This window comes from Lactuca virosa, chromosome 4, assembly GCF_052849685.1.
Source record: "Lactuca virosa cultivar CGN04683 chromosome 4, Lactuca_virosa_CGN04683_v6, whole genome shotgun sequence".
NCBI lineage: Eukaryota > Viridiplantae > Streptophyta > Magnoliopsida > Asterales > Asteraceae > Lactuca > Lactuca virosa.
Window position 1 is genome coordinate 481,046,446 of NC_136429.1, and position 13,688 is coordinate 481,060,133.

A 13,688-nucleotide genomic window follows, 5' to 3' on the forward strand; every position below is an offset into this window, starting at 1 on the left:
TCGGATCTTCGTTCTGAATAGGGGCCAGAGGAGTAATTATCTTCCCACTCCTAGTTGTCACATTATTTATATGTGCTCCTCGTGGATTGTTTTCGGTATTACTAGGAAGTTCTCCCGGTGCTCTTTGATTTATTTGTTGGGCAAGTTGCCCCAGCTGCTTCTTAATGTTGTGAATAGATGCTTGCTGATTCCTTAATATTGTTCTTGTATCTTGTATTGCAGCACCGTGGTCATTGTGTCTTTTCTCGGATGCAGCTACAAATTTAGTGAGCATTTCTTCAAACTTTGGTTTCTTTTACTGTACCGGCTCCTCCTTTTGGTAAAAACCCCTTGCCTTTTGTCTATACTTTTCCTCCTTTTCCTTCTTGTACTCATCATAAGGAAGCCATTCTTTCTTAGGTTTTCGCCAATCGTCATAAAATCTATCACCACTAGAATAGCATACTTGCACTTTCTTATTCCCGTTCTCGTCCAAATCACAATCTCTAGTTAGATAAGACCCATTGCAATTCTCACGTCCTACCCGAATAGCATGGATTGTTTGATCCATTTTATCCATCCTCCTATCCATGCTTTTCAACATTGCCATAACTGCCGACAAATCTTCTGAAGCTGCATAAGTTGATCCCCTTGTCACATCATTCCTTGGATTGTGGTATTCTCTAGAATGCTTAGAGAATTCCTCAATTAGTTGCTTTATCACCGGGGGTGCCTTCTTTGTGAGTGGTCCTTGCGAGTCAAGTAATTGCCTTGTTGTCACGTTTACTCCATCATAAAAAATGGAGACTTCTTGTTGACTATTAAGATCATGATGTGGGCAATTCCTTAGTAAGCCTTTGTACCTCTCCCATGCCTCATAAAGTGATTATCCGGCTTGTTGCTTAAAATTAGCTATAGCTTTCTTCAACATGGCTATCTTTGATGGCGGGCAAAATTGATCAATAAACTCTTCTTTCATTCTAGCCCATGTGGTGATGGATCCTGGAGGGAGTGATTTTAGCCAATCTTTTGCAGCGCCTTTAAACGTGACCGGTAACATGCGAAGCAGAACGGTGTCGCGGGCCACATTAGGAAAGTTAAAGTAATCGGCTATGTCATTGACCTCTTCTAGGTGCTTGTACGCGTCTTCGTGATCTTTTCCATATAATGGAATTTCTTTAAGTTGGGCGAGTATGTGGCCTTTAAGTTCAAAGTTGGCATTTTCTGGAATCGCGGGTTGCACGAGTCCCGGACCGGTATCTTCACGCATCCTCTTCTTCCACTCGCCCATGGTAACTTCATCGATGTTAGCCATGGTGCTGCCGAATCCGCCTTCTAGATCGCTACCTTCTTCAAATTCACTTTCTTCCTTTTCGGATTCGTACACGATGTCTTCCTTGATTGGGTCTTCGTTTGCCAAGGAAGAGGCGCTGGATGCTCCTGATTTACTGCTCTTCTTCTTGCTAAAAACGGATTTGAGATTCTTCAAAGGTGAGTTCTTTGAAGATGTGGATTCTCCAACGGTTTTGCCTTTGTTCTTCCTTAAACTAGCTTCCGGGTCTTCAAGTTGTGGAATTAAAGGTGTATTGCCTCCTCTGGTCATAAACACTCTGCAATAAAAGCAAGAAAAACGTGTAAAAAGAACAAAAACAAAACAGAAAGAAAATAAAAACGAAACTGGAAATCAGCACTGAACTCGCCGAGTAGGTTCGACTGCACTCGGCGAGTACACTGCCTAAAAGCCTAAAAACAAATAAAAGCAAATAAGAACAATTAAATACTAAAACTTAACCTAATTACTGAATTACTGAAAAAATAACTTTGTGCAAGATAAACTCACACAAAGGATCAATAAAACTAGAAATTAGAATTAATTTTTGAACTGTTCCCCGGAAACGGCGCCAAAAAACTTGATGTGTGTAAAACCAACTCGTTTTATTCCTACTCTAAAAATATAATTTAAACACACAAAGGCAGTGAACCTGTCTTTTAGTGGTATAGTTGAATAAGTAGGGTGTCAAACTCGAGGAACGGAAATTAACCTAATCACTAATTTTAACCAACAAGTAATAAAAGTAAAAGGGTTTTCTCTAGTTTTACAAGACTAGAAACTTAGACACACTAACTAACACACAATTAACTAATCAACTAAAACCAAGTAAAAATTCACCAAATTTAATAAAAGGTTTCTGCTTAGGTTCAACTCATTCACTCCTATGGTTAATTTTATGGCAAAGCAATAGATTAATTGTTATTGGTTACCGACTAAAGTGATTAGATTCGCATTCGCTATTACCAATCCTTAGAAAATCAATTAATTTAAGCAGTGATCAAGTGTTTAAGCTGATTAATTCCCTAGTTCAATTATTCGGATTAAATAAGACTTGTAATTGGTTAATCAAATTACTAATTCAATTAGCCTCTTGTTGTTGGTTTATCAACAAGCTCACACATTAATTTACCCATTCTCTAATTAATCATAGTTTCATATTTACTAGTCCTAGGCACATAACAAAGTGTTCACATAAATCATATGAGGTAAACAATTAAGAGATGTTCATGCAGCCTAATTTCCTTCCTATTAACAGAGAATAGTTATGGTTAATGCATAAGGATCTTTAACAAGCTTAATTTAACAAAATCACCAATTAACAATTAATCAAACCATAAAATTAATCCATAGGAGTAAAATTGTCTTCCCTAAACAGAAACTAGTAAATTTAGCTCATGATTACAATAGTCAAAAAGCTAAAAACGAAAGTAATCAACTCAAACATTGTCCAATTCAAAGATAAAGTGGAAAATTAAACTTAAGTTGCCTTGAATCTTCTAAGAATGAGAGATTAGGGTTCTTCTCACGTTCTTCAGGTCTCCAAGGGTTTCCTTAGTCGCAAAGTATCTTCCAGAAAAGCCAGAAAAAAAGTAAATTCGGAATTTGACCTTTATTTATAAGATCCTCAAAACAGGGGCAACTCGTCGAGTAGATACCCAACTCGCCGAGTTTCTTTGTAAAATCCGTGATCGGCAAGGACTCTACGTATTGCTTCGCGAACATTCGTGGAAACTCGTCGAGTAGACGATTGGACTCGACGAGTAGCTTCAGGTTTGTACTTCTTTCTTCATTCTGCAGCTTCTAATTGCATCTCCTTCCTCCTTTTTGCTCCCGAGCATGACTTTTGGACAGAAAATACAATTTAAACATTATTAAGTACCTTTTGTCCATAATATGCAAATAATTAGCTAATAATTGATAAAAATATATACTAAATATATGGCTAAATATGCACATATCAATTAGGTTATGCTCAGTTCTGTTTACTTGATGCTCGAATGCTGTTTGCTTTGTGCTTTTAAGAGTTTTTGCTAATCTCAGCTAGTTAGTAAGGGACTATGCTAAGTTACATATTATGAAAACTAAATAATTTTAGAAGGTTAGGTTCAGCTCTATTGTGCAACTCTTGTTTGAGTCCAACTGTTGTAGGGAGATACCTCTCATTCAAATAATTGTCCAGTCTTTGTAATAAGTAATTGTATTCGTGAGCTAGTTAGAGAAGGTTAGCATGAGTTCCTTCTGCAACTGATGGTGGATAGTGATGTGGAGTCTACCCTAGGAAAACCTAGGATGGGATTTAGTGTTGGGAGCCCTAGCTTCGAGGGATCTGTTGGTTATAGAGTAAGTTGGCTGAGTGAAGGCACTTCTTGAGGAAAGTACAGATAGATGTGGAAGGTAGTATGGGCCCGTACTACTGGAAGCAAAGGATTCGTACTCGATTCAAGGAGGTTTGTAATGAATCCAAGGAGCTTGTGTACTTATGATTTCCCTGATATGTGCATTGATGCTTATTCTGATAGTTTTATGGTCTATTTTCAGTACGGTGATATTGCGAGGCAGGCCAGTGGACAGTTCCGGTGTCGGGGAGGGTTCAGGCTCAGGTTCTGGAGCCGGGCAACTTGACTACCAGACGAGGGAGTTTATCTCGTATGATATTACACGTAGTATCCTTGATCATACTCCTATGATCTTTGGCACGGTCAAGGAGGGTATTCTGGAGATTCTTGATGAGAGGTTGAGCGCCTTTCGTGCTGAGATGGTGGCTTTAATCGGGACGCGCTCTCTGACCTTGAGGGAGTTTCGGGCATGTGGAGTGCCATACTATCATTGGGCTAGGGACCCCATTGCGAGCAGCAGGTGGTTGGCAGATGTTGCCAACACCTTCCGTACTATCCGTTGTCCCGAGGGGGACAAGGTCAGATTAGCCTCCTGCCTCCTGAAGGACAGGGCTCGTGATTGGTGGGAGGAGGTAGGGCATGTTATAGGAGATGATGTTGTTATTGATTTGATGACTTGGAGTGATTTCTCGACCAGGTTCCGAGCCGAGTTTTCACCAGTGATCGAGGTGCAACAGCTGGCGCGAATGTTTCAAGATCTCCGTCAGACTACTGAGTCGGTGACTAAGATCACCGCTATGTTCATGGAGAGGGTACTTCTAGTTCCGCAGTATGTGGCAGATGAGGAGATGAAGAAGGACTGGTACCCACGAGATGCTAAGGAGCGACATTCGGCAGTTTGTTAACCGATCCAGCTGCAAGACGCTGGAAGACATGATAGCGAGGGCTAGGCAGAGGGAGATTGACTTGGAGATGGAGAGAAAGAGGAAGTCAGATTCTACTGTGAGTGTTGATGGTTCGGGCAAGAGGCCCAAGGTATCTGATTCTAAACCGAGAGGCCAGCATGGCGGTAGCCACTGTAGCAAGTGCGGCAAGTCGCACGAGGGGACGTGTAGAGGGGTGGGTTATGGTTGCTTCAAATGCAGCCGGACTGGTCACATTAGCAGAGATTGTACTGCTACCACCCCTATCACTCCGATATCTAATCTGATTTGATTTCAGTGCAATCAGAGGGGCCACAAGAAGGCCCATTGTCCGAGTCTGGCTACGACAGGACCGATGACAGCACCCGCTCCTGCGACATTGAGGATTACTGACGACCGTCAGGGCCAGGCAGATGTGCCAACGATGAAGAGCAGGGCATTCCAACTGATGGCAGAGTAGGCGCGAGCAGCACCTGACGTTGTGACGGGTATGTATCTTCTCCTTATCTCTTTATTTATATCGAATTGTTTCTTATGTTTATGTGTTTTATTTTAGGATCGTTCCTCGTGAACGGTATCTCTGCCTTGATATTGTTTTATTCGGTGGCTACCCGATCTTTTGTATCTCTTGCACTTAGCAAGAGATTTGCTAGAGCTCCAGGGGAGCTAGATCGTCCTCTTGATGTGGAGATTGCTGATGATAGGTCTATTCGGGTTGTGAGGGTTCATCGAGGGTGTACACTTCAGTTATTTAGCGTGCACTATCCGTTGGATCTGGTTCCCATTCCTTTGCGTGGGAACAAGGTTATCGTGGGCATGCATTTTTTGAGCCCTAATGGGGCAGTGATCGACTGTGAGCAGCAGTTAGTTCGGGTTCGGACCCCGAGTGGAGGAGAGTTGGTGATTCATGGTGAGAGACCGCAGCGTGGGCCATTTATGTGTTCTGCAGTGAGGGCCAGACGCTATCTTCATCAGGGTTATGCAGGTTTTTCGCCTATGTCATGGATACTCGGGCTAAGGGTAAGGTGACCGTGGCCGATGTGCCGATTGTGCGGGAGTATCCAGATGTGTTCCCGGAGGATTTTCCTGGGGTACCTCCGGAGAGCCAGGTGGGGTTTAGGATTGATTTGGTTCCAGGTGCGGCTCCGATACCCAAAGCACCATATCGGTTGGCTCCTCCTGAGATGCAGGAGTTGTCTACACAGCTGCTGTTGGGTTTTAGGTACTATAACACGCCTATGGTGCACATACAACCCTAATAGATTTGGATCTAAGTTTTCTCTAGTTATACATGCAACAAAAATTATCCAAAGCATGAATCCTACAACTAGCATACAATATTGATATATGAATCATAAAAACTAGTTAGAAATTTACCTTTTTATGTAGCTTTTACAAGTTGGCCTTTTAAGAGCTTAGCACCCCAAATGTGATGCCTCAAACAAGTTACAAACACCATGAACAATTGAAGAATAATGAGAGAGAGGTTTAGGAGCTCAAAATCGGCTAGGCATTAACCTTGGTGTATTAGTGGCCGATTTTGCAAGCTTAGGGACCCAATTTATAGCTTGGAATCTTTAGGGTTTAAACTTGTAAACCTTAATTCACTTGGGCTTTTAATCCATTAACCCATTAGCCTTATGGACTAACTCTTCATGGACTCTCACAAAGGTTTAGTCCATTTCTAATTAACATGGATCATTAGCCCACACTATAAATATCACTGATTTGCATAATCAGTCCCTACATATTTAATTAGTCTCTTTTAATCACTAAATTAATTCCAAATTAATTCTTGATCAATACTAATTAAACAATATGATTTCTATATTATTTTTATAATATATTAATAAATCACAAATAACCTCTTTCTCAAAATCCATCCTATCAAATTGTCCTGATGAAGGCAACCCGAAATGGACCATGCTGCTCTCGGGTCAAGTACATACCAATTATAGTTATGGGCTTAGACACCTAATCCAATAGTCTCCCACTTGGATAAGTCTAATAACCATAACTGTAAGTACGACTTGAAAAACCAACCAACAATCGTAGCTCTCAAAATCCGATGTCGAACTCTGACTCGTCCATTAGATAAGGGATCATATATTCCTCCATTCTAGATATCGTATGAACCGAGACATTGATTATAATCATTCTCTCTATTCATGTGTTGTTTCCCGATTTCCAATTTATGACGACTGACTAATTAAACAAATCAAATCAGTCCAGGCTTGGCCAAGCGCTTAGGGTTGTCATCACTAAATCATCGAGGGGCCCACATATATCGCTTTTATCCCTCTTAGGGTAAAAGGAACGTATAAACTTCGACTCATATGCTTGCTCTATCTACTCATCAAATCACACACAATGATATGTTTTATAACACCAAGTTACTAGTGTGTTTTCATATCATCAATGTGCAACCGACTTGTAAACTGCAACTATATGTCTCCATTTGAAGAATATAAGATATTATCGTCTCACTAATCACTCGTGATAAAATCCATGAAGTGATTCAAGTGAGCGTGGGTTTAATCCAATACTCAAATCTTATTACAGGAGTACTCATGAACACTGCAGCAAACTCGCGCCATGTCTAAACACCTTAGACAATCTACAATCAGATTCATGACAGTTTTGCCTCAATACCTACTTCCAAAGTATGATCGACTATGGATAGTTTGAATAATCTTATTATTCGGGAAGTCAAAACATGCAAAGTGAAACACAAGAATAACCGAATCCAACATGGTCTCAAAACTTTTGAATATAAATAAAACACCTTTTATTTAATCACCATATCGAGTACACATTATTCATTGTATAATGTTTCGATTGATCAACTTAATACTTGAATTAAAACAATAGTTATCCCATGCTCCAAGCATGCACACTATGTTTGCCTATGATCCTTTCTTTGTGAAATAAACACAAACTCATTTCACAATTCCAAATCTTTATCATAAGTGTAAGATTCTAAACTGTCATGCAATGATTCATTTTGTAATGTCATGGTACCAAAGTCACAGCCAATGATATTACAAAGTATTCCCTTAGAGATTGATAACAAAACAATTCCAAGTAAGCGAAGTCTCAAATTCAAAGTAGATTCCTTTGAACATCCTGTTGGATTAATGTCTAAGTCCATAACTATAATTGGTAAGACTTGACCCGACCCGGCATGGTCCATTTGGGTTGCATGGCATCATGCATTTGGATAGACTATAATGAGAGAAATAACACTTAAGGTTGGTTAATATATTATAAGTTCTAATATATTAATAAGGTTATTTAATTAGTATTGATCAAGAATTAATTTGGAATTAATTAAGTGATCAAAAGGAGACTAATTAAATATATGGGTTGATTGTGTAAATCATTCATTCTTATATATGTGGGCTTGTGATCCAAGATTCCTTATGTTGGACTAAGTCCATGGGGTGACCCATGGATACTCCATGGAGGTTAAAATCCATGGAGCATAAGGAATGGGTAAAGTTATGAGTTACATGGTGTAACCCTAATAGCCACCATATAAAAGAATCCCATGGCTCAAGAAATCGTGCACTAATGTGTGAGTGTGAGGGCTAGACGATTTCAAGGAGTGTTCAAGTTTCTCTCAAGTTATTCCAAGTGTATTTGGTGTTGTGTGAACCATTTGAGGTGTCACACTTGGGGCACTAGGCACTCAAGCTTCATGAAGACATTCTACATCAAAGAGGTATGTATTCTATCTTGTTATATTTATTATTTTGTATGCTAGATTAGGATAATACCTTGGATGTTCATAATTGTATGTATAATAGAGAAAACATAGATCCAAGGTATTTAGGGTTGCATGTACACTTAGGAGTGTTAGAATGCTCATAACCCAACACATCCTTCTTGCACAAATAGATTCTTAATATCCATCTTCCATTATGGAAACTTTTCCATATATGCCATATGACAACTCCTTATTAATAGAATCCTATCTATTCATAATAATGTCAATATGGTCCATCCATTACTATACTTCCAACTACAAGCGATCAATCCTTAGCGAACCTTAGATCGTCCTTGACGGTTGTTTAACTACATTAGTCATAACCGATCTAGTCCTTTTTCCCTCTTAATAAACTAGGCATTTGGAAAATTAGAACACGTGAATATTATAGCATATGCAATCGATCCTATATCCGAAGCATATGGGACACGATTCATAATGTCTTACATAAAGACATGATACTTGACCAGTCTTTTGCAATAATATTTCCATATATAAAATTTCCAATGTTGAAATATTTCAACATGGTATTTATATATATCCATGACTAAGTTTGATTAAAATTTCAATCTAAACTTTTAGATTCGAAATAAAGTATAAGTATCCTCTCCCTTACTTTAGCGAAACAACTTTTCAACCTTTGCAACTTTGCAAATTAGAACTTTGTTTCCTATAAACAGTATTGCTAACTCGCAACTTTTACCATAATAATTATGCTCCCATTAGCATAACAATTATTTTGTTACTAGCATAACTTTTATGCTCCCACTAGCTTTGACATGTATCCAAAATCAGCTGCACTTCTAGAAATCAATACTTTATTGACTTTCTTACCAAAGTTCAGATTTCTGATACGAAATGCTTCGATTAGCCTTTATCTAAGCTCATACACCTTCTATTAGAAAGCCCATATGTTTTTCTAAACTATTTCAGAACTTACAGCAATAAGTTCTGAATGTTCAAACTATCTGCCATTTCTCACAATTCGAACTATGAAGAGGGATGCCGTAATCATAATCGAATTTGAGAACGCAATCAACACAACTCTTATCTTCTCAAAATCTACTTACTGAAAGCGTTTCCTCACAATCATTTTCATAAATTGGAGAGAAACCTTATGACACTCAGATTTTATGGTGTATGTGTTCCTATCCATGTGAATCTGTCATTTCCAACCATTACCAAAAGATAAGGTCTCTGACAAACTCAACCTCATATGGACTGAACTTGTTCAATCTTAATTTCTTGCCATTTGGCAGCACTAGGGCCTAACATGTCTTCCAAGTTGTTAAGCAGCTCACGTATACAGATCAATGAACTTCAACTGATCAAGGTCCTTCGCCTTATGCAAACATTTGATAACTCATAGAGCTCACATGCATAGTCAACTTTTAACTGGAATGGGCACAGAAACAAGAATATGTTAACACGATCAGTTACAAACCTCAAGTCGTGAGCTAGTGATGCACAATAGGTTTATTCTTGATTAGTTCCTGAAACTTTTCAAGATCTTTAAGACTCCCACTGATCTCTTGACATATAAGATTCTCTTGTCAAGAAACATTCCTCAACAAATAAATATTCAAGAGTTAGTGCGGTTTCTTATCAAGACAAAACACTTCACACAATTGGTCTTAGTTGGTCTTTGTCTTATCCAATACATCACAACTTACCAATTTCAAATGTACAGGAGTGAGAAAACATTTTTCTATTCCATATTTGATGAGTGTGTTATAAACCTTCTTAAGATATGTGACTCAATGGTTCGATCTTGGAGTGTGACTCTAAGACTTGATTTTGGAACGAAGTATGACTCATCTTCTTGATTTAACCATTTCAACAATTCCTGATTCCTCTTCTTAGCCATACAAATGCACTAAGGTGTCCTTAGAGGATCAATTGTGATATGGTTCCATAATCACTTAGATGATCATAAAACACGATACTCAAGTACTGTAACGCCCGTAGATCCGGGCTAGTGAATTTAGAGATAATAGGGGTCGAAAACGACTTTTAGACAAAAGATTATTTAGAATAAATAATCTTAACCAAGTTATAGGATATGTCTCAAGGGTTCCGTACATATAAAGAACGCCGAAATCCGAGTTATAACAAAGAAGTTATGGCTCGTCGAAGTTTTTCGGCAAAACCGGCACGGCACCGGGAGACGTAAATAGTGAATTTTTGATAAAGGACTTTTTAGCCTTAGTAATCTAAACAAAAGTTGTAGTATACGTTAAACCGAGAACATACAAAAAAAGAACGCCCAAATCTGACTTCGTATGAGGAAGTTATGAATTTTCTAAGATTTGGCATAGCAGTGCACGACCCGAAACTCGAATTTTAGTTCGAGTGGTTTTTGGCCTACGCGACCTAAATTAGAGTTGAAGATCTCATTAAAAGGAACTCAACGGTAAAAAGACAGACGAAAACAGAGTCCGTATGAAGGAGTTACGAATTCTTCGTGGTCATTTAACAGTCTAATCTCCTCCTACTGTTAAATTTAAGATCGGTCGAGAACTAGCCGATAGAGTCTAAATGAAAGTTGTAGATCTTGTTTTTACCTACGCGTGGAAAAAAATAATGTCGAAAACGGAGATCGTATGCTAAAGTTACGGGGTTTAGAAGTCGGCAGGGTGCTGCTGCAAAAGGGGTGACGTGGCTGAATATGGGCCAACGCTTTCTCCCCAAGAAAAGACATCAGGTGATGACACGTGGCACCGACTCGGCGAGTCCATCAGGATTTCACACTATAAATAGACGTGTTGGGTTCCATTCATTCTCACACCTTTCCTCTTCCACTTTCTCTCTCTACTTTCTCTCTCTAGCCTCCCTAACCCCCCTAAAGTCTAGGTAAACCCCCTAGCACCCGAAGGAAGCCCCGAGGCTCCCGAAGCCCCGAGAAAAGAGCCTTTCGGCTCGGGAACGCTACTCCGGCGAAACCCAGTTTTGCGAAAAACCCGTTGTAAGTGAGCTATGCCTACCCTATCTTTAGTATAGCTTATGTTTTAATATAGTAACATTATTAGACCTTAAAATAATTATTTGGGCTGTTATTATGAGTTATATAAGAGTGTTGCTTAACGCTTATATAATAGTAATAATAGCTAGACTATTAATTAGTCGCGGTTAACGTTAGACTAAACTCTAGTGGTAATGATACTAGGTTTTGTCCGAGGGAAATTGTTTTAACAGTAACGAAGTGCTGTCCAAGTACCGAGTCATCACCTTTTCAAGTGAGTGCATAGTTACTTTCATCTTACACATAGATATGAAGTATTTAACATAAATTACGTGCTATGTGTGCATATTATCTGAGTACTTGTTGTCTATGCTGGATGAACGATTTTATACATGTTTTAAATGATTTAAACTGTATATGTATTTTATATCTACAAAAGGTGTTGGGTATAACATAGGTAGATGTAATAGTTGGTATGTGTGATGAAATAAAATGATGAGAGATAGGTGAAGATAGGAAGGTGATGATAATTAGGTGATGATGAATCAGTGATGTAGGATGTAAGATACGATAACCTTGACCGTCAATGTGGAGATGTAGTCATCTACCAGAGTATAGATGGCGACCACGGACTATTCTAGACAACCCCGTGGAAACACCAGCAGACTTATAACCTGTAGGTGATGAATTACGAGTTCAGGTGATGTTGTGACTGCGTATTCATGTGATGATACTCTAACCCTTACTATGAATTACGAGTTCAGGCGATGTTGTGACTGCGTATTCATGTGATGATACTCTAACCCTTACTATGAATTACGAGTTCAGGCGATGTTGTAACTACGTATTCATGCCTTAGGAACGAACATATAAGGAAATGTGATGTAAAGAGATGAGAGGTAAATACGACATAGGAGATGACCCTTAAGATAATTCTTTAGGGAATATTAAATGAAGAAAATGGGGATGGGTAATTGGGTTGATTGTTTGATTGTTTAAACATAATAATTATATTATTGTGGGTTGAAAACCCAATGTACTCACCAGGTTTCCCAACCTGACCCACTCAAGCTTATTTGTATCACATGTGTCGATATGAAGCTACTTTACACTAAGAGATTTAAAAGAGATGTAGATCACTAGTGTAAATGAATGTAAATTCTGTTTATGCTTATGTTTCTGTATTGACGATGACATCCCAATGTTTTAAAAATGAATGAAATACATATCTTCGGAAATGATTTGATAACGTATTTATCATGTTTTTCTGGGAACAAATTCCGCAACATTTTTATTAAAAGAGGTACTCTGATTTTTATAAAGCATAAACAAAATCGGTCTTTTCTGGCCGTGAAAATGGGGATGTCACAAGTACTCTCCTTTCCTTTCAGATTGGAGAAACTTTTATCTTTCTGCCTAATTTTATTATTCTTATTCGTTCTGCCATACATTGAAACTTTTTCATTGATTCAGAATTATACTTAATCTTGTTAGCATAATCATATTCAGTAAACGTTTAGTAAATCATGACGAATAGTCTTATTGTTCTTTGTAGTGGACCTGACCAGTGCATAACCAAGTGTACCTGATCCCATAGTCCTTCACTTGACTCACATATACATGTGAATAAGGAATTAGTCTTAATTTCCTAAAGACGAAGGTTCTCATTCATCATACAATACAATTTGCATGATTCGAAGTTTCTATCCAATTGAAACTTGGGTGATGGGAATCTTTCCTTATTTGGTAAATTTTTTACACTAACACAAACGAAGGAATCAAATCCATATTGCTAAAAATAGATACATACAAACATCAATTTTCACAAATGCCATTGTAAGGAAATATAAAATAAGATAAAATCAAATTTTTCTTTATTTATAAAAGTGCGGAAAAACTTGTCCTTACAATGCAAATACAAATGAAAACTATGTTGCTATTTATTCCTAAGCAATCTATCATAACTCCTAAGCAACAGCTCAAAAATCTGATCATCGAACCATGCGATCGAAATCCATCTCTTCGCGATCAGAATCAGCTTACTCTTCTTTCAAGCTTCCTTTGTCTTCTTTGATCCTACAAAACATCAAAATGCAATCTTATCACATCATGTATTAAGAATCTATTAGTAGGAACTTAATAGAGTTAGATAGTGAACTTACCTAAAGTAGAACCATACAATTTGACTTTACCATCTCTTAGATCTCTCAGGTAGTCCGGATAGCTTCGCAGCCAATGCCCCTTCTCTTGGAAATAGAAACAAACAGACTCTCTTGGAATGGTACACGGGACAATCACAGACTTAGCCTTTCTCTTTACCATTTGGTCAAATGGTTTGACCTTGGCCAATCCCTTTCCATTGGGAAGAGAAAGCTTTTTTGGACTT

The 13,688-nt window shown here is 38.3% G+C and overlaps 1 non-coding gene across 1 annotated transcript; it reads left to right on the forward strand.

Annotated features, from left to right (window-relative positions):
• Positions 1–803: 803 nt before the first annotated feature.
• Positions 804–910, forward strand: LOC145110385 (small nucleolar RNA R71). The gene has a single exon (XR_013709764.1). It is a non-coding gene; the product is annotated as a small nucleolar RNA R71 (small nucleolar RNA).
• Positions 911–13,688: the final 12,778 nt, after the last annotated feature.